The sequence below is a fragment of the Lagenorhynchus albirostris genome, chromosome 9 (genome assembly GCF_949774975.1).
Source record: "Lagenorhynchus albirostris chromosome 9, mLagAlb1.1, whole genome shotgun sequence".
NCBI lineage: Eukaryota > Metazoa > Chordata > Mammalia > Artiodactyla > Delphinidae > Lagenorhynchus > Lagenorhynchus albirostris.
Window position 1 is genome coordinate 83,671,193 of NC_083103.1, and position 22,922 is coordinate 83,694,114.

Genomic DNA, 22,922 nt, shown 5'->3' on the forward strand with positions numbered 1-22,922 from the left:
ATACTTCCCAGAAATTTTCCCATATTGCTCCCCGTCCCCCTGAATGGAATGAAAAACAAAGATAGCAAATCTAGACTAGAATGTATCATTAGAACAGTGAAAATTAGAGAGTGATGCCACACATCACTCACTTGAAAGATGTATCTCTTTTCTGGAATCAATGGAATTTAGTCAAGACAGGAAGATGCTGATATCATTTCTTTTCTCAAGAAATTAGGGCTGCTTTACAGAATGAAATTGGGTGAAATTCTGACCAACCCATTAATGATTTCCAATACCTATACATGAGAGCTAGAGATGTAAGTCTTGGATGGCAGAGAAAGACTTGCTCCATCTTGGATCAAGGTTTCTTAGGCATAAACACAGCATTGGAAAAGACAGCATTGCCTGATGTTTTGTCCCTGACCTAGATTTCATAAAGCATCTCAGGTTCTCTCAGACATTTGGGAAGTAAGCTTAAGAGTAGATGGGAGAGACTGAGAGAAGAGCAATGAAGTACCTTGAAGGGTAGCTGCTGCTGGCCAACAGCTACCACAGGAACCCAGGATTATCAACATCTTTTCCAGCTCACCTTCATCAGTGTAGTGGCCTCACTCCAAAATGAGTGAGCAAATACCCAAAAGAAACCAGAAATAAGAAGGGTCACCATAATGGGTGATATATCGCCTTTCCTGGGTAAACATACATCCCATCAAATCTAGATTTTTTTTAAAGTTGTGCAAAAACAAAACTTCCTTTCTTTAATTATCCAAGACAATAGCTTTCTCTTCCTGGCCTCCAGGATTCAATAACTGTGATTAAAAATAGTTTACAAATGGAATGTGAATACTGTAAGTAATTTTTAAAAACTATAACAGAGCGTAAGATAAATTCTGTCACTAAAAGAATTAGAAAGATAGGAGGAAGTGAAGATACATTAATTTATTCATCATTTATGAAGGTAAGAATCAGACAGTGTTTAATTTCTGAGGTTAACTTTCAAGAAATATGTATTTAAGCATTTGTTTAAATATATGAGTGTCACTAAAGGAACAGTAACAAGTTTTATTACTTCTAAATTATTAAAGTAGGAGTTAGAGAACACTCTATGTAACAAAAGGCAGAGAATTTCAATCAGAGAGAGAGAGAGGGAGATGATGACATAAGAAAAGGAATAACAAACATTAACTTACACAAATGAATATATTTGTCTATTAAAAGAACAAGTAGGGGCTTCCCTGGTGGCACAGTGGTTGAGAGTCTGCCTGCGGATGCAGGGGACATGGGTTCGTGCCCTGGTCCGGGAAGATCCCACATGCCGCGGAGCGGCTGGGCCCGTGAGCCATGGCCGCTGAGCCTGCACGTCCAGAGCCTGTGCTCCGCAACAGGAGAGGCCATAACAGCCGGCCTACCGCAAAATAAGTAAACAAATAAATTAAAAAAAAAAAAAAGAACAAGTATCTTTATGTTAGGTCATGAATAAAATCCAACATATCTTTCTACAAGGAAGACAAGTGAAACAAACTGACTCTTTCAGTTAGCATAAATCGTGAAAATAACAGTGGAAATGAAATTAGCGGTTGCATATACACCAGATGAAAAATAGTTCAAGGTACACAGTATTAAATGGAGACAAATCAGTGAAGAAAACAATCCATAAAAATTTTTATATTAAAATCTATGATATGAAAACTGTTGGAAGTATAAGAAAACACATAGAGAAACATGATGAAAGTGTCCTTAACATAACTCTTTCAAGCCAGAATGGCAAAAATTCAAGTCTGGCATTTAGGAGAAGATATTAGCATATTGCTGAAAAAGTACAATGAGTAGAAATTTGGCCGTGTCTTATAAAATTCAAAATGTGCCTGTCCCTCAAACCCCTGATACCAATTCCAGGAGTATATGCTATAAAAATTCACTGGATAATTATTTATAATAGCTTTATTTTTTTAAGATTTTTTTTTATGATGTGGAACAATTTTCAAGTCTTTATTGAATTTGTTACTATATTGCTTCTGTTTTATGTTCTCATGAGATTGCAGTCAAGTTGTTGGCCTGGGCTGCAGTCATCTGAAGGGACTGGAGAATCTGCTTCACTCAAATGCTGGGTGGGAGGAGGTGCTTCAGTTCCTTACAACATAGATCTTTACATAAGGATACTCAAGACATGGCTTCCCCATGACAACCCAAGATAGAAAGAGCCCAAAGTCAGAAACTTCATCTGAACTAATCTCAGAAGTATCATACCGTCACTTGCACAATGGTCTATTTGTTCACACAGACTAACTCTGGTACAACATGGGGGCTATACAGGGTGTAGATACGATGAGGAGGTCATTAGGAACCATTTTGGAGGGTGAGTATCACAGAAGAATTTGGGCAATGGAGAAAACAAAACTGGGAGGAAAAAAAACTAGGTCATGAACATCCCTGTCCATATTCTTTATTCATTCTTCTTTTGATGGACATTTAGCTTACTTCCATGTCCTGGCTATTGTAAATAATGCTGCAATGCAGGTACGCTTTCAAATTATGCATGCACACTTTCAAATTATGGTTTTCTCCAGATACATGTCCAGGAGAGGGAATATATATTTTCCCATATAGGTCATTACAGAGTATTGAGTAGAGTTCCCTGTGCTATTCAGTAGGTTCTTATTAGTTATCTATTTTATATATAGTAATGTGTATGTGTCAATCCCAATCTTCCAATTTATCCTGCCCTGCCTTTTCCCCTTAGTAGTATGGTTATGTTCCTTTCTTTCTAGTTTTTGTGTAGACTTGATTTGTGGTTAACACAGGTTTCATATTTGTTGACCTATAACTATATTTATCGATGCTTGTTTTAAACTGGTAGTCATTTAAGTTCAAACTTATTCTAAAATATCTACCTTTTTACCCCATACTTTGTGTTTTTGATAGCATATTTTACATTTTCATGTTTATCCCTTCCCTTTTTATTGCAGTTATATTTGACCAATTTTTTGTCTTTTTATCTTCATACTGGCTTATTTAACTGGTTGAACCTCAACACTTACTATTTATTCCTAGTAGGGTTTTTCCTTTCCTATAGATACTTCCCTATTAGAGCCTTTTCTTTTTTTTTAATAAAGAGTAAGCAAATCGTAACTATATTAATAGGGTCAGAAACAATGTTGAGAACAAAGTGCAACAGAATAGCATACAAGATATGATGCAAACAAAGGCTATCATAATAAACATGACAGAATATTAATACTGTTTTTTATACAATAGTAACTTCTGAGTCCTTAGTATAGCCTTTTCTTTTTCACCTAAGGAAGATCTTTTAAAAGTTATTTTAAGGTAGGTTTAGTATTGATGAACTTTTTCAGTTTTTACTTGTCTGAGAAGTTATTTATCTCTCCTTTGATTCTAAACCTTGCTGGGTAGAGTATCCTAGGTCACAGGTTTTTCCCTTTCAGCACTTTGAATATCATGTCACTCCCTTCTAGCCCACAAAATTCCTTCTGAAAAATCAGCTGATAGCCCTATGGCTTTCAGCTTTCAGAACTGGGATTTCAGCTCAGTTCCTTTTTAAATGACTCTTTGTTTTTCTCTTGCTTCTCTTAGAATTCTCTGTTTAACTTTTACCATTTTAATTATATATCTTGGTGTGGGTCTATTTGTGTTCATTTTGCTTGGGACCCTCTTTGCTTCCTGTTATTGAATATCTGTTTCCTTCTTCAGGTTTGGGAAGTTTTCAGCCATAATGTCATCAAATACATTTTGACCCTTTTCTCTCTTTTCTCCTTCTGTGACCCCTATAATGCAAATGTTGGTACTATTGATGTTACCGCAGAGTTTTCTTAAACTGTCCTCATTGTTTTTTATTTGTTTTTCATTTTGCTGTTCTGATTGTGTGATTTCCATTATTCTGTCTTCCAGATCACTTGCGTATTCTTCTGTATCACCCAGTCTGCTATTAATCCCTTCTAGTGTGTTTTCATTTCAGTTATTGAACTCTTCATTTCTGATTAGGTTTTTTTTTTATATTTTATAGTTCCTTATTAAAAATCCTCACTGTGTCCATCTATTCTTTTCCCTAATTCAGTTAGCATTCTTATGACTAATACTTTGAATTCTTTATCTGGCAAATTGTTTCTGTTTCATTATTTTTGTCAGGGCTTTTCCCTTGCTCTTTCAATTGAGATCAGTTCCTCTGTCTTTTCATTTTGTTTAACTTCTCTGTCTCTATGAATTTAGGAGAAACCATTACCTATTATGGTCTTGAAGTGGTGTCCTTATGTGGGAGCATCCCTATACAGTCTGCATGTGCCTAGTGCCTTTGGTGCAAGAGCTGGATTTGACATAAACAGAAGTCACCTCTTTCTCAGGGAGTACTTGTTACCAAGTCCAAGCTCATACCGCTCATTCCGTGACAGGCCAATAAATTGAGAGGCGAGTTGTTGGGGCAAGGAATAGTGACTTTCTTTGGTAAGCCAGCAGACTGAAAAGATGGCAGACTAGTCTCCCAAAGAACCATCTTACTGGAGTTAGAATTCGGTTGCTTTTATACTAAAAGGCGAGGGAGTTTTGCTGCTTGTTGCAGACTTCTTGGTGACAACCAGACTCCAAAGAGGATGAGATAATCTTTTGTTCTTGCAGCTGTCCATGTAGGTCTGGTCATAATGTCCCTGTAAACCTACAATAAGACAAACGTTATTTTTTGGTTTGCAACGTTTTAATCTCTATATGAATGAAAGGTGTTCTGGCTTTAATGGTCAAGGCTGGGAAGCAGAGCTTTTGTGTATATTTCAGGCTATATGCAACATCCTTTTACCGATTGACAAGAGAAAGGTGAAGAGGCAGCATGAATAAGTGCAAGCAACAGAGCACAAAGGCTAGAGCTAAAGGAATAGATCTAATATGGGGTCAGGTTTGTTCTTCTCTGCTACATGCTGGCAGCTATCACCTTGGTAGGAGGTGGGCCTGGAGACGAAGGTGGTAGGGCCTGAGCTAGGTGTGAGGCAGAGCTTCTCCTTTTCTCAGCGGCCATCACTGCCCTATCAGGGTCAGGGTCAGTTCCCAAGCTGATGGAGCAGAAGTCCTGGGTGTCAGGTCCAAGCTCGCTCTGTTCCCTTTAAGTGTGTGCTCTCTCTTCTCCCAGCACCTGCACCCTTGCCCCAGAGGAGAGCAGTTCTGGATCACAAGGGGCCCATATGGGCTTTCAACTCAGGATGAGGCACGGGTTTCAGTAGGCTGCTCACAGAAAGGTTTAATATGCCACCTGTGCAACTGGCAGTGATGGCAGCCTTTGCTATGTCTAAATCTCCTTTTTCTTCCACATCTGACCACTACCCCAGCCTCTGCCATCCCTGCCCTACTGTGGTGCTGCACTACAGCCTAAGTGGGACCTTTGTGGGTACGTGTTTCAGGGTGCAGGCTGTGGCAGTCTTGCTGCCATCAGAGACTGGGGCTGTTCCTGATGAGCTGCCTAAGTAAGCACCATGAATGGCCACCCCTACCACACTCAGGCACCACTCCAGGACCGAGCAGTCTCGGGATCCCAAGATTTAGCTCTGTCCCTGGGCATGGTTGCTCTCATTCCAGAATGGAGCTGCTTGGTGAATTAAGCTGGGCTGAATGTTCGCTCAGTTCAGGCTGGAAAACAGGCCAGTGTAGTGGTGGGAAACTGGGCAGCCGCTGGAGCAGTCCTTAATCTACCCTTGTAAGCAAGCAAGCAAGTGCTACTCACGAGCAGAGTCCAGGCTTCCCGCAACCCTCTCGTTAGTCCCAGTGGCCCTCCAACCAGCCAAGAGGGCTCATCTTCCTTATGTCAGACCCCAGGACTTGGATGCCCAATATGTGACTCAAAATGCTCCCTCCCCAGGGTGGATCTCCACCCTTGTATTCTTCCTTATCCTCTGAGTCCCGTCCTGGGGCACAGGTTCCTACTTGATAATTTCTCTTTCCTTTCCTACCCAATTGCATGTGGATCTTCCTTACAGCCTTGGTTGTATAGTAATCTTTCTGCCAGTTTCGCATTCGTTTTCAGTAAGAATTGTTCCACATGTAGACATAATTTTGATGTGTTTGTGGTGGGAGGTGAGTTCCGTATCCTCCTACTAGCCATATTGATCTAAAGTCTAGCTACCAGTGTTCTTAAGTGCACACACACACTCATTCACACACACCAAAAAACATTAAATAAAACCCATTTTGTACTTTTAACATGAGTAGTGTTCAGAAGGCACTATTATATAAAATCTATTATTTCTTTCATTCATTTACTCATTCACTAAACAGTCATCAAACACCTACCAGTTATTAGGAAATTTCAGTCTCTAATGACAGATATTAAGACAGGCAAAGTCCCTATATTTGAGGAACTTACTTTTCCATAGAGAAAGACAGAGTTAATAAACAAATGTAATATACAAGAGTGTTCCAGGTGGAGGTATTATGATAAAAATTTTAAAAGGTGATACGATTGGAAGGGATTGGAGGGGGGGTACTTTAATTCAAATAGTCGAGTAAGGCCTCTCTGAGACCCAAATGGCAAGGGGAGGGAGCATCTAGTACAGAGGAAAGAACCTGGTAAATATGAAGAACAGAAAGAAGGGCAGTGAGATTGGAGAGACGTTAGCAAAGGCAAAGAGGTACCAAGTGGGGTTGGAAAGGTAAAATGAGGCTGTTTATATAGCACCTCAAGGAACATGGCACAGAATTTACCATGGATCCTAAGTATGATGATAAGAGCTCAGAACAGGAGAATGATGATATGGCATTAGTTTCAAAAGGTCACTCTGGCTGCTGTACAGAGAATAGCTGGAGGACAGAGTGAAGAAAGTTGGAAGGGAATGATGAAGACAAATCAGAAGGCTGCTGCAATAGTCCAGATGGGAGATAATGCCATCTTGGACCAGGGTGAGAACAGTGAAGATGGAGAGAAGCAGATAGATTCAAAATGTGTTTGAAGGTAAAGTTCACAATTTGATAAATCAACTGTGGAAAGTAAGGAAAAGAGAGGAGTCAGTGATGACTCCTAGGTCATGGCTTGAATATCCTGATGCATTAATGGTGGTGGCATCTACTAAAAGGAGAACTGAAAAGGAGTAGCCTGGAGGTCAGAGAAATTAAGAGTTCTGGTTTGGACATTGCTTTCCCTTTTGAGGAAACTTAACTAAGTTTAGTACTGTGTCTGGAAAGCTTTTCCCACAAAAGGCTGGGGGTAGAACAGAGTGCCTTATTATCTACTTTCAGGATTTGGGGGAGCTGCTTCCTTAAAATGCTGGCCAGTCACCCACTTCAGTTTGCTTTTCTTCCCATCTCTCAGAGCACAGAATGAATTTCCAGCTCCTGTTCTTCCTGTCATCCCCTGTCTTAGAACTCCAAGTAAATGTTTGATGTCGTCTACTCTAATCCACTTAATCAGTGTGTATTATATTTATGTCCTAAGTTTTCCAAAAGACATTGAGAATTCATGATTTCATTTGCCACAGTTGCTTGCTACCTCACATATCCAAAAATCAAACTCTATCCAAAACACAGCCCAAAAAATAAACTCTAAAAGTCTTAACTTTTAAAAATACTTGTTAAAGACTTGTTAAAACTTTGTTAAACTTCGTTAAAACTTTGTTAAAACTTGTTAAAGTCTTTTTAAAAGACTTGTTAAAACTCTCACCGTTTAACTCATGTGCTTTTGCTAAATTAAAGTACCCCCCCATAGGTTCATTTGCTAAAATGTGAGGCACTATGTTAAAGTAGTATTTGTTGGATTTCCTGACCACTGTCAGACCCCAAGTAACAAATTAAGTGATGGGGTGTTGCTGAAGGCAAGGATACTGAGAGCAGCAAAAGTGATGACTGACAGGGAGAAGGTAGAGGCACTCTGAAATGGCATAAAATGACATAAAATCTCAAAAGACATTGAGAATTAGTGCCCCCTCACCTCATAGGCATTGTTTTCTTAAAGACAGCAAAATAAGTCTTGTTCCCACTAATGATCTTGAATCAACAAGAAATTTTGCATTGCTTTGGATGCAATTATGAAAGAATTCAGGGACTGTATGGGAATTATTTTTAAAAAACTTTTTCCTGGGCTTCCCTGGTGGCGCAGTGGTTGGGAGTCCGCCTGCCGACACAGGGGACGCGGGTTCGTGCCCCGGTCCGGGAAGATCCCACATGCCGCGGAGCGGCTGGGCCCGTGAGCCATGGCTGCTGAGCCTGCGCGTCTGGATGACTGTGCTCTGCAACTGGAGAGGCCACAACAGTGAAAGGCCCGCATACCGCAAAAAAAAACAAAAAGCACTTTTTCCTAAAGGTGAAAATAAAATAAAGTTTTGGTATTTAGTTATAAGTATGTAATCTGGAAAATAACTTTATTTGAAACCATCTTTTCTGACAAAACCGAATAAAGTACTTATCTTTTTCTACTTTTGGAAATCAAGATTAATGCAATAAAATGTGTTTCTGAAATCTATCTTCCTTTCTACAGAGGTCTTGCTAACTGAGATTTCTGTTACATGCAGCCTTTCTCTGTGTGCCTGGCCTGTAAAGGGAGGTACACCTCTCCATGTGGAACATATGACTTAGGAGCCTCTCATATCCTTTGGAATTCAAGGCTATTGAATTCAAGGTCACTTTTGTAATTCAAGGCACTATTACATTCAATATATGTAATTCGTCATATATTCCAGTATATGATGATTTCTATGAGCTTGTCATTTTCTAGTTGTCTCATTGTTATCTATTGTAACAATTATTGTAAGTCTTTGAACTACTGTGTGTTATTTATACTGGCAAAATTTTATTTGGTTCTTCTTCACCCCTTACATTACACCATTAAATCACCAGTACTAGCAATAGTAATATTTACAAAATTAAAAATTGTTTTCACCAATTCAGTAACTGATTCATATCCCTCCTTTGGGGCTCTTCATTTTTATGGTGTAGAAATTTGTTGTTGTCATCAGAAAGCTGGCTTATGTTTCATTCCTTCATTCTTACATTGAATAAGCACCTTAAGAATTAAAGTCAAACTTTTTAACTCATTTAATGATAATGATGATATGGCCTGAGGACCAGGGATTCCAAAATTTTGTGTTGCTCCTTGAATGAGATCCCAGAGAAACACAATGTGAAACAAAATGCCACTTCACTGATGGTTACAGAAGTGCCCTAGAAGTCAATCCAGAACTCCTCAGTTTATGGCAAGTTGGAGCTTGTGTGTTAAATCCAAGAGGGGCTTTTTCGTCTCCCATTTGAAAATCTTTGCATATCCCCAAATTGCAAGTAGAGTTTTGTAAGGAAAAAAAATCATAGAAAGTGCTGGGTATCTGTCACTTGTGTACATGGCAGGCTAAGTGCAACAGAACAGAAGGATCCATGCACGTCTGCCTCAGGCCTTTGTCTCTTCAAGGAGCTCATATTTTATTCAAGGTAAGTAAAACAAATCAGCCTCTACTCAGTAATATTTTTTTTATTCCTAAATGATTCTTGCTGGGAATATTTTCAGTATTTTAAAGCTGAACCTGAAACATGAGTCATGCCAGTGATCACAAAAGCAAACTTACTTGTTAGACTCCTATTGGTAACTTACTGAGAACTGTGACAGTCGTCTGTGCCTACACCACAACAAGTAGTTTATAAAAAAAGGAATATCACTGAAGGATGAACAGAAAGGTCACAGATGTTAAATGAAAGTGGTCTGATTTCAACCAAAGCAGATTAGGAGAATGTGAAGAATAATTTAGGGAAGTACAGCAGAGGCTCTGAGTAATAAGAGGCTGCTCTACCACCCTCTTGGTAATTGACCAGTAGATAATAATCTTGCACAGTCAATGATGTGCTCATATTGCCAATGATGATGCAGAAAGGCAAAGACCCAAAAGGGTGGGCCAAAGACAGATTATTGTACATTTATGCTGAAAATGATCTAAGTCATGAATCTTGATTGGGACTGCACAAAGAGCTGCATTCCAATTGGAGAATTCAGTAAATATTAAAATTGTCTGTAAATACAATCCCGGAGTCATCCTTGATTCCTGTTTTCACTTACATTTATTTCTCTCCCAGGATTCTTCACCTCTCCCAGGCTTTCTCTTCCCAGTTGCCAAAACCTAGGAGTCATCACTGACTCTTCTCTTCCCCTTAGATTCCTGACCCAACCCATCAGCAAGTTTTAACACAGATGTGCAGATGCCATCACCATGAGCTCTTGCCTATATTATTGCAATAACCCTGTAACTGTTGTCCTTGCTTCCACTTTTGCCCTGACCTCATCCCAATAAACCATCCCCAAAGTAATCACAACTCCTGAGTTTTTTTTTTAAAATAAGCTTTATTTCTTAGAGCAGTTCTAGGTCCACAACAAAACTGAGCAGAAAGTATAGATAGTTCCCATATCCCCCCTGCTCCCCCCACACACAACCACCCCCATTATCAACATCACCAGAGTGGTACATTTGTTATAATTGATGAACTTACATTGAAATATCATTGTCACCCAGAATCCATAGATCACACTAGGGTTCACTCTTGGTATTGTACATTTTATGTGTTTGAATAAATGTATAATAACATGTATCCACCATTATAGTATGATACAGAGTAGTTTCACTGCTCTCCCAAATCCTCTGTGCTCCACCAATTCTTTACTCCCTCTCCCCAACCCCTGGCAACCACTGATTTTTTTTACTCTCTCCTTAGTTATGCTTTTTCCAGAATGTCATATAGTTGAAATCGTACAATATGTAGACTTTTCAGATTGGCTTCATTCACTAAGATGCATATCAGTTTCTTCATGGCTTTTTATGTTCAACAGCTCATTTCTTTTAAGTGCTAAAAAATATTCCATTGCGTACCTGTACCACATTCAGCTACTGAAGGACATCCTGCTTTTAAAATTTTTATTGGAATATAGTTGCTTTAGAATATTGTGTTAGTTTCTACTATACAGCAAAGTGAATCAGATATACATATACATATATCCCCTCTTTTTTTGGATTTCCTTCCCACTTAGGTCACCACAGAGTACTGAGTAGAGTTCCCTGTGCTATAGAGTAGGTTCTCATTAGTTATCTAGTTTATACATAGTATCAATAGTGTATATATATCACTCCCAATCTCCAAATTCATGCCACCCCCCTCCTTGGTATCCAAATATTTGTTCTCTACGTCTGTCTCTATTTGTGCTTTGTAACTAAGATCGTCTATACCAATTTTTTTCAGATTCCACATATATACGTTAATATACGATATTGTTTTTCTCTTTCTGACTTACTTCATTCTGTATGACAGTCTCTAGGTCCATCCACGTCTCTATAAATTACCCAATTTCATTCTCTTTTAGGGCTGACTAATATTCCATTGTACATATTTACCACATCTTCTTTATCCATTGCTCTGTTGATGGACATTTAGGTTGTTTCCGTGTTCTGGCTATTATAAATATTGCTGCAATGAACACTGGGGTGCATGTGTATTTTTGAATTATGGTTTTCTCTAGGTAGTGGGATTGTTGGGTCATATGGTAGTTCTACTTTTAGTTTTTTAAGGAACCTCCATACTGTTCTCCATAGTGGCTGTATTAATCTAAATTCCCACCAACAGTGCAAGAGGGTTCCCTTTTCTCCACACCCCCTCCAGCATTTATTATTTGTAGATTTTGTGATGATGGCCATTCTGACCTAAGGTGATACCTCACTGTAGTTTTGATTTGTATTTCTCTAATAATTAGTGATGTTGAGCAGCTTTTCATGTGCTTTTGGGCCATCTGTATGTCTTCTTTGGAGAAATGTCCATTTAAGTCTTCTGTCCACTTTTTTGATTGGGTTGGTTTTTTTTTTTTTTTGATATGAGCTGCATGAGCTGTTTGTATATTTTGGAGATTAATCCTTTCTTCGTTGATTCATTTGCATATATTTTCTCCCATTCGGAGGGCTGTCTTTTCATCTTGTTTATGGTTTCCTTTGCTGTGCAAAAGCTTTTAAGTTTAATTAGGTCCCATTTGTATATTTTTGGTTTTATTCTCATTACTCTATGAAGTGGGTCAAGAAAGATCTTATGCTGTAGTTTACGGCAAAGATCATTCTGCCTGTTTTCCCCTAAGATTTTTATAAAGTCTGGTCTTACATTTAGGTCTTTAATCCATTTTGAGTTTATTCTTGTGTATGGTGTTAGGAAGTGTTCTAATTTCATTCTTTTACATGTAGCTGTCAAGATCTTCCAGCACCACTTATTGAAGAAGCTGTCTTTTCTCCATTAGGTAGGTTTATTCCTACGTCTTTTTGTTATTACTGTTGCAATAGGAAATGGGACTGTTTCCTTAATTTCTGTTTCTGATCTTTTGTTGTTAGTGAATGGAATGCAAGAGATTTCGCTGCATTAATTTTGTATCCTGCAACTTTCCAAATTCATTGATTAGCTCTAGTATTTTTCTGGTGGCATCTTTAGGATTTTCTATGTATAGTATCATGTCATTTGCAAATAGTGACAGTTTTACTTCTTTTCCAATTTGGATTCCTTTTATTTCTGTTTCTTCTCTGATTGCCATGACTAGGACGTCCAAAACTGTGTTGCATAACAGTGGTGAGAGTGGACATCCTTGTCTTGTTCCTGATCTTAGAGGAAATGCTTTCAGTTTTTCACCATTGAGAATGATGTTTGCTGTGGGTTTGTCATTTACAGACTTTATTATGTAGATGTAGGTTCCCTCTATGCCCACTTTCTGGAGAGTTATTATCATAAATGGGTGTTGAATTTTGTCAATAGCTTTTTCTGCATCTATTTAGATGATCATATGGTTCTTATTCTTTAATTTGTTAATATGGTGTATCACACTGATTGATTTGCATATGTTGAAGAATCCTTGCATTCCTGGGACAAATCCCACTTGATGATGTTGTATGATCCTTTTAATGTGTTGTTGGATTCAGTTTGCTAGTATTTTGTTGAGGATATTTGCTTCTATGTTCATCAGGGATTTTGGTCTGTAATTTTTGTGTGTGATATATTTGCTTTTCGTAACAGGGTGATGGTGGCCTTGTAGAACGAGTTTGGGAGTATTCCTCCATCTGCAAGTTTTTGGAAGAATTTGAGAAGGATAGGTATTAGCTCTTCTCTAAATGTTTGCTAGAATTCACCTGTGAAACCTTCTGGTCCTGGACTTTTGTTTGTTGGAAGATTTTTAATTACAGTTTCAATTTCATTACTTATGATTGGTCTGTTTATATTTCTAAATCTTCTTTGTTCAGTCTTGGAATGTTGTACCTTTCCAAGAATTTGTCCATTTCTACCAGGTTGTGCATTTTATTGGCATATAGTTGCTTGTAGTAGTTTCTTTTGATCCTTTGTATTTCTGTGAAGTCAGTTGTAATTTCTCCTTTTTCATTTCTAATTTTATCGATTTGAGTCCTCTCCGTTTTCTTTCTTGATGAGTCTGGCTAAAGGTTTATCAATTTTGTTTTTCTTCTCAAAGAACCAACTTTCAGTTTTATTGATCTTTGCTATTGTTTTCTTCGCTTCTATCTCATTTATTTCTGCTCTGATCTTTATTGTTTCTTTCCCTTTACTAAATTTGTGTTTTCTTTCTTCTTTCTCTAGTTGCTTTATGTGTATTGTTAGACATGGTGTATGGTTTTTGAGATTTTTCTTGAGGTGCTATTGTATTGCTGTATTGCTTCCCTCTTAGAACGGCTCTTGCTGCATCCCATAGGTTTTGGGTCACAATATTTTTATTATTATTTGTTTCTATGTATTTTTAAATTTCCTCTTTGATTTCTTCAGTGATCTCTTGGTTATTTAGCAGTGCACTGTTTAACCTCCATTTGTTTGTGTTTTTTATAGTTTTTTTTCCCTGTAATTGATTTCTAATTCCATAGCATGTGGTCTGCAAAGATGCTTGATATGATTTCAAATTTCTTATATTTTCTGAGGCTTGATTTGTGACCCAAGATGTGATCTGCCCTGGAGAATGTTCTGTATGCATTTGAGAGGAAAGTGTATTCTTCCGCTTCCCGGTGCTATGTCCTATGACTATCAATTAAATCTGTCTGGTTTATTTCATCATTTATTTGTTTTAATAAATTTATTTATTTATTTATTTTTTGGCTGCATTGCTGCGTGTGGGCTTTCTCTAGTTGTGGCAAGTTGGGGCTACTCTTCATTGCGGTACATAGGCTCTAGGTGACTTCTCTTGTTGCAGTGCACAGGCTCTAGGCACACATACTTCAGTAGTTGTGGCACATAGTCTCAGTAGTTGTGTCTCGTGGGCTCTAGAGTGGAGGCTCAGTAGTTGTGGCGCACAAGCTTAGTTGCTCCGTGGCACATGGGATCTTCCCAGACCAGGGCTCAAACCTGTGGATTCTTAACCACTGTGCCACGAAGGAAGTCTCTATTGTGTCATTTAAAGCTTGTGTTTCCTTATTTATTTACCATCTAGATGATATGTCCATTGGTGTAACTGGGGTGTTAAAGTCCCCCACTATTATTGCGTTAGTGTTGATTTCCCCTTTTATGGTTGTTAGCATTTGCCTTATGTATTGAGGTGTTCCTATTTTCGGTGCATATACATTTATAACTGTTATATCTTCTTCTGAGACTGATGCCTTGATCATTACATAGTGTCCTTCCTTATTTCTTGTAACAGATTTTATTTTAAAGTGTACTTTATCTGATATGAGTATTGTTACTCCAGCTTTCTTTTGATTTCCATTTTCATGAAATATCTTTTTACATCCCTTTACTTTCAGTCTTATGTGTCCCTAGGTCTGAAGTGGGTCTCTTGTAGACAGCATATATATGGGCCTTGTTCTTGTATCCATTCAGCTAGTCTGTGTCTTTTGGTTGGAGCATTTAATCTATTTACATTCAGGGTAATTATCAATATGTATGTTCCTATTACCATTTTCTTGTTTTGGGTTTGTTTTTGTAGGTCTTTTCCTTCTGCTGTGTTTCCCACTTAGAGAAGTTCCTTTAGCATTTTTTGTAAAGCTGGTTTGTTGGTGCTGAAGTCTCTTAGCTTTTGCTTCTCTGTGAAGCTTTTGATCTTTCTGTTGTATATGAATGAGACCCTTGCTGGGGTAATCTTTGTTGTAGGTTTTTCCCTTTCAACACTTTAAATATACCCTGCCACTCCTTCTGGCTTTCAGAGTTTCTGCTGAAAGATCAGCTGATAACCTTATGGGGATATCCCTTGTTTGTTATTTTTTTGCTTTTCCCTTGCTGCTTTTAATATTTTTTCTTTGAATTTAATTTTTGTTAGTTTGATTACTATATGTCTTGGTGTGGTTCTCCTTGGGTTTATCCTGTATGGGACTCTCTGCTCTTCTTGGACTTGGGTGGCTATTTCCTTTCCCAGGTTAGGGAATTTTTCAACTATGACTTCTTCAAATATTTTTTCATGCCCTTTCTCTTTCTCTTCTTCTGGGACCCCTATAATTTGAATGTTGATGTTTTATGTTGTCCCACATGTCTCTGAGGCTGTCCTCAATTCTTTTCATTCTTTTCTCTTTATTCTGTTCTTCAGCAGTTATTTCGCCAATGTATCTTCTGGCTCACTTATTCGTTCTGCCTCTGTTTTTCTACTATTGATTCCTTCTAGTGTACTTTTCATTTCAGTGATTGTGTTGTTCATCTCTGTTTTTTTGTTATTTAGTTCCTCTAGATCTTTGTCAACATTTCTTATATTTTGTCAATCCGTGCCTGCATTCTATTTCCAAGATTTTGGATCATCTTTACTATCATTACTCTGAATTCTTTTTCAGTTAGCTTGTCTATTTCCTCTTCATTTATTTGGTCTTTTCGGTTTTTACCTTGCTCCTTCATCTGTAACATATGTTTTTGTCATCTCATTTTCTTTGATGGGTGGGGCTGTGTTCCTGTCTTACTGGTTGTTTGGCCTGAGGCTTCCAGCACTGGAGTTTACCGGCAGTTGGGTAGAACCAGGTCTTGGTGCTGAGATGGTGACTTCCAAGAGACCTCACTTGATTAATATTCCCTGGGGTCTGAGGTTCTTTGTTAGTCCAGTGGTTTGGACTTGGTGCTCCCACCACAGGATCTCAGGCTTGACCCCCCCAGTTTCTGAACCACTATCTCACAAGCCATATGGCACAGGCAAAAAAAAAAAAGAAGCATAACATAACAAAGAATAAAAAATAATAAGTAAAAAATATATTAGAAAAATATATATAAATGAAACAACAGCAAGGTAAAACAGAACCACAATAGAAAAAAAGAAGCCAGAAAACGTCTTGGCTGTGGGGGTGGGGCTTAGGCAGGGGAGGGGCCTAGACTCAGGACACTCACAGTTGGAAAATGCCCTGGGGGTGGCACTGGGGCAGGGAGGGGCTTAGTCTGGGGGGGCGGCAGGCCTAGGCTCAGGACCCCAAAAATGCCCTGGGGGTGTTGGGTGGTAGATTTTAGGCTCTGCTTGCCAGAGGGGCCTCAGAGTGCGAGGATCAGGACCAGTACCCAAGCAGGCTCCATAGGGCCCAATTGGGCAGGGGAAACAGTGGCCACATTCCCTTCCAATCCTCTGACCCCCCCAAGGTTTTCTCCCCATCCTTGTTGATTCCCTCATGGTGAATGGGCCCCTCCGAGTGTAAAAACCCCTCCCCTTCCCCAGCCACCCCTCAGGGTAGTGGTCCCATTCCTCCTCCACTTCTCCTTCCCCCTTGCTCTCCCCCATGTCCTACCTGGTCACTTGGGGGTTCCTCGTGTTCTCTTAGGTGTCTGAGGTCCCCAACCAGTGCCTGGTATGTGCCCTAGTGGTGAGGAGATGCAAACTCCTCATACTCCTACTCTGCCATCTTAACTGCACACCCAGAAAATTTTAGTTTTATTGAAGTTCAATTGATCAATTATTTCTTTCATGGATTGTGCCTTTGCTGTTGTATTTATAAAGTCATCACCAAATCCAACGTCACCTACATTTTCTTCTATGTTATCTTCTAGGAGTTTTATAGTTTAGCATTTTACATTTACATCCATTTTTGTGACAGACAAAAAGCTTGAGTGAGCTTTCAAAAATTTAAAGCATACCAAGTCACTTTCATGTTTAAAACCCTCCAATGACTTCCACTTGTGTTTAGAACTGAACCAAAGATTTTACCATGGTCTATAATTTCTACCTAACTTAACCACTTTCCACAACTCCAAAGTGTCATGGTACATTTCCCTCCCCTCTGCTACAGCAGACTTCCTCGTGCCTCTTGACATGTGGAATTCATTCATAAAATACATTGAAGTAGGATTACTTAATTAAGAATCTATAGCCAACAAATAAGATTGAGCAGGAATCAAATGAGTATTATAGAGGAATGTGAATGGAAGGAATTCCAGGGTAATTGCCACAAACAACTTCTTTCAGTCTGTGTTTAGCGTTTAATAAATGGGTGGGTCAGCAAGGCTGAAAGAATCAGAAGCTAAATCAATTGGCAAGTGCCCAAAACAGAAAGAAAAGCTTGAATTGGCTCTTAAAAAAAAATATCCTGAGGTTGAACACTTCAAAAATCTAGAATTAGTTTGTATAAGAGAAAGGGATCATTTTAATTGAGGTACAATATACTGCAAATTGAGTTTTTAAAACTGGTACAGTGTTACAGAAGGACAAATCATTTTCAATAATTTAAATGTGTTTGAACCAATAAATATATTCAAAATTTTAATTTTCCCAGAGTCATGTCTGATTTTTAAATTTCCAGGAATATGTGTATTCCTTACTGTAAGCTCTATATGCCACCTCATTCTTAAATCTCCACTTATTTGTCATTTAAGACATTGTTTTGCCGAGTTACACATCAGCTACAGTTGATTGAATTTAAAGAGTTGTTTTCCATTACCATTAATAGTGCTGCTCCTCACCAAGGATCCTTAAGATATCCTAAGTTATCCTGAAAACAAGTGTGCTTTCCACTACAACTAATAAAAATGCATTATGTCATGAGAGGAAATAAATGATTTTTAGATGCTTTTAAATAAAATATCAATAATGAAAGCAAGGGAGGGTGGGAGGGAGGGAGATGCAAGAGGGAAGAGATATGGGGACATAAGTATATGTATAACTGATTCACTTTGTTATGAAGCAGAAACTAACACACCATTGTAAAGCAATTATACTCCAATAAAGATGTAAAAAATAAATAATAAATAATGAAAGCAAGAATCCCAGCTTCTGTTTTGCAACTCATTAAGACACTTAAATGAATGCTATGGCAGTAATATTTCTCAATATTACGATCATTTTGCCCCTTCAGGAATGGATTCCAAGACATTAAACTCTACTTTTAATAAATAGTATTATAGTAATGTTACAGCACAGCTTACGTCTGTTTAAAATAAATTCATCCTTGAATTACTAGAAATAATGTATGCTTCTTTTCTAGGCCAACGTAAATACAACTTTATTATTCCTTAAATCCAATAATACTGTGTACTTAATATTATATATGTAAAATAGTATCTATTTGAACATTTTTACTGAGTGCCTACTTGATAATGGTAACGTTATTTATATCTTATTGGGAAGATATGTTTTGTAGTTCAGAAAAACTGTGCATTACATTTCAAGCAGATCTGCTGGCAGCTAGTGGTATATATTATATATGCTTCAAAAAGATAACTGCCTTTTTAAAATACCAAGGCCAACAAGGTCTTACTGGGATTAAAATTGCTTATAAGCAAAATTTTAAAAAATATTTATTTGCCATATTGGTGAGGTCAAACAGAATGTACATAAGAATGGATGTCTGAAATGTTCTGTTGTTGTGTAATGCCCTCTGACAACTTCTGTCCAGTCCTTATGCTCCTACATTGCAATGATTCATCTGTCTGGTATCCTTATTATATTAACAGAATATTGAGGTATGGTCATACCTTCCTTTTTTTTAATTTTTAATTTTTTTTTTGCTGTACGCGGGCCTCTTACTGTTGTGGCCTCTCGCATTGTGGAGCACAGGTTCCGTACGCGCAGGCTCAGTGGCCATGGCTCACGGGCCCAGCCGCTCCATGGCATGTGGGATCTTCCCAGACCGGGGCACGAACCCGGGTCCCCTGCATCGGCAGGCGGACTCCCAACCACTGCGCCACCAGGGAAGCCTCATACCTTCATTTTTATATCTTACCATTTATCACTAGATCTGACAATTAGATACAGAAATAAATTTTCTTAAAATTATTTTAAAATTCCCCCTCAAAATATATTGTTGTATTTCATTCGCCACAGTGCCTGATGTCTGAAACCAGTTATTTTGCAAGTATCAACACTAGGTCATGACCTTAATTATTCAGAAATATACCAGATGACTTTGGGCATCTAAGCTTTTTTAATATTCAAGAATCCCCTATTTAACTTAGGTACCAGAGATCTAAGCATTAGCTGTCCTAAGAGGCTCTTTAGAAATGAAAGGAAGCTGGAAGGTCACTGAGACATGCACCCCAGGTCCAGTTAATTATTTTAACCATTTTGCCATTAGCAAAAAATTTTGAACTGGCATATTTCATTAGCCTGGAATGGGAGCAGAGTTATGGGACATTACCTCAGGGTTCAGTCTTCTAATACTTCTAGGATCAATGCCTTCTTATTAATTTGCTGATTAATGGTGTTAAGAATTGGTTCAAATAGAATTTTAGATGTCTTCTAATGGCTCATTAACTAAATTTGAAAAGCCATACTCTTTTAACTCTGAAAATGAAAATTCTAATTCTTTTTGAGACTGCAGTCAGATACAGTCTTATGCAGGGGAAAAAAATCTTTCCTCTTCATGCCTTCAGTGGTTGACACAATTTCTGGGGCCATTTGTCAATACCCACGTGGTATGACTTGGTATGAAGTATGATTGATTTAGAATTCTAGCTTATAACAGAAGTTTTCAAGTTCTATTAGTTCAGACTTCTCATGTGCATAAAGAAAATATATTTTCTTTTTTTTTTATAATTGCCCAATTTTTCTCAGAAACCCATTTGAAAGATAGTTTTCAACGTCATGCGCTGCATGACACAATCATTTAAATCATCTGCTAGGAATCTTTTGGATAAGTGATCACACTTTCAATTTATTTTCCACCTCTCCCTGCTGCTATGCAAGGTTGTTTTTGATAGCAGTTCGGGGTACAAATGTTTTATTTTTATATGATCTTCTGGCTTCTTTCTGATTTCTGCTTTAGCTAGGCCAGTGGAGTCTATTCCTAGGACTACTATCATGAGGGTACCATCTCATGTCTGGGCACTCACTGTTGGGAGTTTGTGTTCCAGACATTTGCTCCCAGTGTAAAACCCCTGCACACCTCGGCCTTGGTCTCAACCTTAGGCTCCCAGCCATCTGTTAATCTTGTCAGAACTTCTGCCTCCTTTACTACTAAGGCATGCAACAAACTGGGTCTCTTGCTTGCTGTATACAAGCCTCGGGAAACACTATTTCAGGTTCATCTCTCTTGCCAACTCCAATTGTAAAGATTCATGTTGGCTGTGATGGCATGTGGCGATTCTTCTAGGTATATAAATGGGACTAGCTAAACCACCCATACATTTCAGACTCCCTCATAATTGTCTGACCATTTCTATCACATTTTCTTTCCCCCTGGGTTTCTTCTTTAGAGGAGGAAAACGAGGACATCTGTTGAATGCTGCCTCTTACCTTTATTTTACTTTTTCCCCTGGTCACAGAGGGACATGCCTTCCTTTTCCTATATATCAGATCCTCATTTATCCCACTCCTTAACGTATAGAAGAAAATCTCCTATGATCTATCTTGCCATGCTTGGCTCTTGCTATATCGATGAGAGCTTAAAGAATTTCACTGCCTACACTTCCCTAATGAGCTTAGGGGTGGAAGGCTGCAAGGAAATGGAAATTGAATAGGAAATGAGCACACATTGTTCATGTTTTAAAACATTATCATTGTTACTTCTAGATCAATGGTTATGACTCCTGGTGAAATCACCAGGTGGGGAGCAGTTGGTGGGGAGGCTAAAACATACTTATGCTTAGACCAGCCACAGAAAATTAAATCAGAATATCATATATTGATCAGCCTCATGCTGATAAAGTTTAAGTGAATTGCTCAGTGTCAGTAATAAGTCTCACCCAGGAGGATGCTCTTCCTTCCTCCTACACTTCCAAGCAGACCACGGTGCTAAACCAGGTATTTCTAGTCTTAGATATGCAAACCAAATTTATAGTTTACTTAATGTTTATAGGACAGTGTATTACAGTATATGTATATTTCACATAAAACCTACAAAGAAAAAAATGATTTACTTCTTTATCATTTACAACATTATGGTGGAGTTTTGTCACAATAGTTGTACTATCAGGGGAGGGTTCTTTAAGGAAAATGTCCTATGTCCTCATTATACAAAAAGCTAATCCCTATTGCTTACCAGCGCTTGTGGAGAACTTCTTTCCCTAATCACATCAGTGCTGCCTTTTGCCTTTCCCGCCACCCTATCCCAACTCCTCAAAAGGATTGTTTCCACGTTCATATTTTCTCTGGAGTCACTTTCAAGGATAACTGATGTTCTAATGATCTTTCAATCTGTGGGGGGGAAATAGAGAAATTGAGCAGAGATGTGCAATGTAATGTTTTACTAGTAACGGAGATCCCTACATCCTGTATCAAAACTTGAAAGTAAAGGAAACACAACCATGTAACTGACAACTTTCAATCACTTCTAAAGGATAAGTGATGTCTGAGGACCTTTCTAGATTTAAGATCCCAAGTATTTTTAAGTCTCCTTTCTTCTGTTTCCTGATTCATATTTTCTCTCCCCTACCTCCTCTCTCTTTATATTCCTCTTCCCTTTCTTCTCCTCCCTCTTCCTTTTTCTCTCTCTCTTTTCTTCCTCTCTCCCTCTTCCTCTCTTCTTCTCCAAATAAAAAAGAAGCTTTACAGCTCTTTGTTTCTTTGCAACAGAATGATAAATCTGGCAAAATGACACTTCTGTTGTTGTCAAAAAACAAGGAGCAGGCTGTCCACCCTTTTCCTCCAATCCACCCTGTTTTAAAGGGGTTCACCTGCCTGTGGGAAACAAAAAAGAAAGTCAGGAATTCCTGAGAAGAAGCATGGTATATTCATTCCCAGTTGCTTTCTTCATCTGCCTCATTTTAACCATTACTCCATTGCACATTCTGTCTATAGAAAACAAATATTCCAAGTCACTGGATTTCATGAATCATTGTAGAAAAATTACTCTGGGATATGAGATGGTTCAACTGAATGTCATTGGATTTCTAACTTAGGAGAAGAAAGCAACTATCAGTGTCTTTGTCATCAGAGAGGGTACACTCTGAGTGAAGTGGAATGCAGGTATCAGCTGGGGGTATCACCCCATTTAGTCTCTGGACACCCTTGCTCTAAATCTGTTGGGTTAGCAGCTACTAATAATACTAACACCCACTTTCACATGCAAATCTCTTGTATTTCTTTTTCCTGTTTCTCTGGGAGTTAGTCTAGAATGGTATCTGAAGGCTTTTAAAGTTGAGGAGTAAAAGAGTGCAAAGCATTTCATCACTGGCTACTGCTGAGAGAAGTATCTGTGGCCATTTGAAAAGGACGGCCAGGGACTTGTGTCATCAAAGCATTTGCTCAGGTTCTGGAGAGTGAGTGCACTGATCAAAAACTTTACACCCAAAGGTTCCTTTGTCTTTCTGTTTTCCATTTCTAGCCTGGATGCGTAAATACCACTGAAGTGGACATTAAGAAGTCATCCAGAATGAGAAATCCACACAAAACACGAAAGGTAAAATTGACGTTTGTTAGGCTGATCTTGGTAATGTGTTGGACTGTTTAGAGGATGTCAAACACACAAAAAAACCTTTTATTCCATTTCATGAGTACCTTGTAGTATCTTCCCTGCTCTTCCTTGTTGCTTGGCTGGAAGAAAATCTGGAAGTTCAAGCCCTGGACTTCTGTCAGTTCCTCTGTCCCCAGGAAATAGCCCCCATCCTGATTCTCAAGTGTGACAAGGTCCCAAAGTGTG

General features: G+C 38.4%; 1 pseudogene; it reads left to right on the top strand.

Moving 5' to 3' along the window:
• Positions 1-9,330: 9,330 nt before the first annotated feature.
• LOC132525922 (regulator of G-protein signaling 7-like) overlaps positions 9,331-22,922 on the top strand; it is a 32,183-nt pseudogene continuing 18,591 nt past the window's right edge.